A 5890-nucleotide genomic window follows, 5' to 3' on the forward strand; every position below is an offset into this window, starting at 1 on the left:
AGTTCCATTTTTTATTTTTTGAGGAAACGTCATACTGTTTTCCACAATGGCTGCACCAGTCTGCACCCACAAACAGTGCATGAGGGTTCCCTTTTCTCCACATCCTCCCCAACACTTGTTTGTTGATTTATTGATGATAGCTATTATGACAGACTTGGGGTTCTATCTCCTTGTGGTTTTAATTTGTATTCCTCTGATGATTAGTGATGCTGCCTGTGTTGTTGATTTCTTTTTTTGTTTTATTTTAGAGAGAGGAAGGGAAAGAGGGAAAGAGAGCGAGACAAAGGGAGTGAGGAAAAGAGATAGAGACATCAATTTGTTGTTTTATTTATTTATGTATTCATTGGCTGATTCTTGTATGTGCCCTGACCAGGAACTCCAACCTGCAACATTTATGGATGAGGATGATGCTCTAAACCTACCCGCCAGGACACTGCCTGTGTTCTTGACCTCAATTGTCTTTTGTCTTTTCCAGGACTATGCATTTTCAGCTTGATTCTTTATTCTTTCCATTCTGCCTTCAAATATGCTTAGGTCCTCCATATTAAAAAGCAAAACAACTATAACAAATCTTCCGTCAGGTCTCCCTTTCATGCTGTGATCTGTTAAACTTTATGCAGATTTCTAAGAATAGTCCACACTCACTAGTCTCACTAAAAACACTTTTTTTTACTATCAGTTCTCTGGTTTTCATTCTCCCCAAGCTATAAAAATGGATACACTGAAGGTCACTCATTGCCACATTGAAAGGCCTTAAAAGTTTTTTTTTTTCTTTTATTAATAATTACTTCTTCTTCTTTTTTTTTTTTTTTTTTGCTCTGACTGGTGTGGCTCAGTGGACTGAGCACCAGCCTGGGAACCAAAAGGTCACTGGTTCCATTCCCAGTCAGGGCACATGCCCGGGTTTAGGGCCAGGATTCCAGTTGGGGGCGTGCGAGAGGCAACCGATGGCTGTTTCTCTCCCTCTCTCCCTCCCTTCCCTGGTCTCTAAAAATAAATAAATGAAATCTTTTTAAAATAATAACAAAAAAATACTTAATTTTTAATTGTATTTTTCCATTATCATTTATCTCCCATACCCTCTTCCACCTCCACTGACTCCGCTCCCCTGTGCCCCTGCAATCACGTCACTATTGTCCAAGTCCATGAATTCTTTCTCTTAAGATTTTATTTACTTATTTTAGAGAGAGGGGAAGGGAGGAAGAAACAAAGAGAGGGAGATAAACATTGATGTGTGAGAGAAACATCAATTGGCTGCCTCTTGAACGTACTCCAACAGTACCAACCTGCAAGGCAGGCATGTGCCCTGGTGGGGAACCCAACCAGCAACCTTTTACTTTGTGCGCTGACACTCGACCAACTGAGCCATGCCAGTCAAGGTGAGATGCCATTTTAAAAAATTGTTTATGCGGTTACAGTTGCCCCAATTTTTCCCTCTTTTCTCCCTCCCCCCAGCTTCCTTTCTTACTATACAGTCAATCCCCACACCATTGTTCATGTCCCTGGGTAATGCATGAAATGTCATTTTAATAACATGTCATGGGTAAAATAATGAGAAAAGTGAACCTTGATATATTCCAAAAATATATAGAAAAAACAAAAATATAAATGTTTTCCTTATGACCCAGCAATTCCACTTCTGGGTATTTATCCAAAGAAACCCAAAACACTAGTTCAAAAGAATATATGCACCCCTATGTCCATTGCAGCGTTATTTACAAGAGCCAAGATATGGAAGCAGCCGAAGTGCTCATCAATAGACGAGTGGATAAAAAGCTATGATACGATTATAAAATGGACTATTACTCTGCCACAAAAAAGAATGAAATCTTACCATTTGTTATAGCATAGATGGACCTAGAGGGTATTATGCTCAGTGAAATAAGTCAGAGAAAGACAAATACGAAATGTGGAAACTAAAGAACAAAATAAATAAACAAAATTGAAACAGGACTAATCATTGTCAGAGGGGAGTAGGGTAAGGGGTCCAGGTGAAAAAGTGAAAGGATTAAGTACAACTTGGTATTACAGAATAATCACAGGAATGTAAAGTACAGCATAGGGAATATAGCCAATATTAGTGCGATAACTATGTATGGTGCCAGTGGGTACCGAAAATATGAGGGGCATCGCTTTGTAAAGTATGTGATTGTTTAATCATGATGCCGTGCACCTGAAACCAATACAAAATAACACTGAAAGTAAGCTAATTGAGAAATTAAAAAGTACAAAGAAAAGTTTTCCTCAGATAAGTTTTAAACTATATTTGACAGCTTTAACTTCCATTGCATAGACAATTGGGAATTGTCTGCAGTTCCAAATGCAGTTCCTGAGAAGCTTGGTATTTTGGTATATTCTTCATTCAGTAAGGTTTCTAACTCTCAAAGGAGGGAAGCAGCCTCTTTAAACCTTAAAGCCAAATTCAAAGAGTAAGATGTTTATGTTTGAGAACCTATTCTCCTGTTTGGTTCAGATCTAACAGATGAAGTTTTGGACAAATAAGACACATTCGTGTTTTCTTAAATGTGGTCAGATAAAAATGAAATATCTTTGTACCTGATTTTCTTTTCTTTATGCTAGTTCTTGGTGGAAAATCTGTAGTTGGATAAGTCAAACCCAAATCAGCCACATACTTTGCTTTACTGCTTCGAGCTCTTTTTAGGCATTTCAAGAACAATCATCTCTTTTCCTAAATACCTCTCCCAAGGGTGTGGCCGTTTTATCTAAATGTTTCTGGCCCATCATATTTCAGTTAGTCTTTGCTACATAACAAACCACCATAATACCTAGGGGCTTAAAGCTACAACTTTTTATCTTTTACTATTCTGTGGGTTGACTGGCTATGCTTATGGTTTTCCTGCTCCATGTGTTATCAGCTAGGGTTACTGATGTTACAATCCTCTGGAGGCTCATCTGAGTCTAGGTGATCCAAGATGGACTCGCACATTGGTCAGCTGGTGCCTGCTGTTGGCCAGAGCTTTTCATTCCACGTTCTCTCTCTAGCAGAATAGCTGGGCTTTTCTACAAGTTTCCAAGAGAGTGAAAAGTGGAAGCTGCCAAGTCTTTTGAGTACTAAGTCCCAAACTACTAGTTTTATTTCCATCACATTCTCATGTTAAAGCAAGTAGAGGGGCCAGTTCAGACTCAAGGGGTGGGGAAATAGATGCCACCTCTTGATGAGAAGAGCATCATGCATATATAGGAATGACAGGAACAATTAGTAGCTATCTTTGCAGTCAGTCTACCACAGATGAGGAAGGAGAAAACTGAAAAGAGGGAAATGAGGAGAAACATGAAATGAGACAGAAAAAAAAAAAAAAAACAATGTAGGTACACTTCTACAGTGCTTTCAGGAGTTAATTTTTTAAAAAATAATTTATTTACTTGTTTGTTTGTTGTTTTATTTACTTTTAGAGAGCGGGGAAAGGAGAAAGAGAGGGAGAGAAACATCACTGTGTGGTTGCCTCTCACTCGCGCCCCCAACTGGGGACCTGACGTGCAACCTAGTTATGTGCCCTGACTGGGAATCGAACCTGCAACACTTAGCTCACAGGCCGACGCTCAATCCACTGAACCACAGCAGCCAGGGCTCTCATGAGTTAATTTTTGAAATTCAGGGAAACTAAATTAAGATTTATGTATGTTTGTTTTATTTTAAATTCTTTTTAATTTAAAATTTATTTTTCAAATGCAGTTTACATTATCATTTTGTATTAGTTTCAGGTATAAGTATTATGTTTGTTTTAATAAGGGAAGGCAACATCATATATATAATATCGTCGTCGTCGGCAGCCGTCTGTCTCGAGAGACGATGGTGTAGCTTCTTAAGAGTCTATCTGCACCGCCGAGAATGGCTGTGCAGTCCAACTCAGGAGTGACACGGTATCTGTCTCCTCCCGTGTTGAATCGACATCTTACGATGACGCTGGAGTGTCCTCTCCAGTGAAGCTGAAGCTACAGAGCCTGGGCAGGGTGATATGGAGGGTCTGCTGTTGCCCATGCAGCAGACCCCCCCTCTCTTCGCAGCTGAAGGGTCCAAGGGAAAGACGGAGTCAATACAGCTTGGCTTCAGGTGCGCCGCAGGAGTTGCCGGTGTTGACTACAACATCAAACCGCCTTAGGGACTCCGGCTCCGGATTTTCTGTCGGGGTTTACTCCCTTAGCCTTTCCCCTGAAGAGGTATGCCGCAAGGCAGCGGAGGTTTTTTGGAGTCAGAGTTTTCCTTCTCTGAATATATAATATATATTATATAAAATTCATATTTATTACATATTTTATGTATGTCATATATATAATTCATATAACTTATATATTTATATTGACTGTTGTGTTTAGCATATAGGTTCTCAGGAACAACTGCTGGCTTTGGCCAGGAAGCTCACTTGGTTAGAGCATTGTCCTGATATGCCAAGGTTACAGGTTTAATCCCTGATCAGGGAGCAAACAAGAAACAATCAATGAGCCCTGGCTCCAGCTGGTTGGAGCATCGTCCCATACACCAAAATGTTGTGGGTCTGATTCCCAGTCAGGGGACACTCCCAGGTTGTAGGTTTGATCCCCAGTTGGGGCATGTATGGGAGGCAACTGATCGATGTTTCTCTTGCACATTGATGTTTCTTTTTAAAAATATACTTTATTAATTATGCTGTTACAGTTGTCCCAATGTCTTTTCTCTTTGTTCGCCTCGACCCAGTGACCCCCCTCCCTCCAGTTGTCTCCCCTTTTACTCCATGCCCATTGGTTGTGCATATAGTTCTTCTCAACATCTTATCTACTCCACTCCCTCCTACTATGCTTAATTCCTGTACCATCTCCCTCCCTTTCCCCCCTTCCCCCTCCCAGCGGACCTCTCCTCAATATGTTCCCCATACCTATAATTCTTTTTCCACTCTCGTTGCCTATTTAGTTTGCCTTTGTTTCGATTCCCTAGCTTCTGTTGTTGGTTGTTATGATACAGTTTTCATTTTAATGTTCACAGTTTTGATCCTCTTTCTCCTAAACAAGTCCCTTTAACATTTCATGCAACAGTGGTTTGGATTTGATAAATTCCTTCAATTTTACTTTGTCCTGAAAGCACTTTCTCTGCCCTTCTATTCTGGATGACAGCTTCGCTGGATAGAGTAATCGTGGTTGTAGGTTTTTGCTTTTCATTACTTTGAATATTTCTTGCCAGTCCCTTCTTGCCTGCAGAGTTTCTTTTGAGAAATCAGCTGAGAGTCTTATTGGGATCCCTTTGTCTGTAATTCTCTTCTTCTCTCTTGCTGCTTTTAAGATTCTCTCTTTATCCTTAATTTTTGACACTTTGATTATAATGTGTCTTTGTGTGGTTCTTCCTAGGTCCAGTTTTTTTGCGAATTCTCTGTGCTTCCTGGACCTGTAAGTCTATTTCCTTCCCCAAGTTCGGGAAGTTCTGCTTCATTATTTTTTCACATAACTTTTCAGTTTCTAGTTCTTCTTCACCTTCTGGCAACCATATGATTCAGATGTTGGCCCACTTACAGCTGTCCCATATGTTTCTGAGCCTCTCCTCATTTTCCTCACTTTTCATTTCCTCTTTCTGCACTGGTTGACTGTTTGTTCCTTCCTTATTTCCAATTTGTTGATTTGATCCCTGGTTTTCTTTCCCTCACCACATGTTTTGTATGTGTTTTCATTCATTTCAGCAGGACTAGCCTTCATTTCTTCCCTGTCTTGTTTAAGATCTGCTGTCATGTCTGTAAGCATTTGTATAACCAATGCTCTGAACTGTGCCTCAGAAAGATTTCCTATCTGCTGCTTCGTTAGATCAGATATTTGCTGGCTGGTCAATGGCGTCACTGGGATCTCTATCATGATCTGTGCCATCCTGACAGTTTTGTGTTTACCTTTGCTTCCTGGGAGAGGCTGTCAC

The sequence above is a fragment of the Furipterus horrens genome, unplaced genomic scaffold, assembly GCF_987537825.1.
Source record: "Furipterus horrens unplaced genomic scaffold, mFurHor1.1.pri manual_scaffold_4, whole genome shotgun sequence".
NCBI classification, from domain to species: Eukaryota; Metazoa; Chordata; class Mammalia; order Chiroptera; family Furipteridae; genus Furipterus; species Furipterus horrens.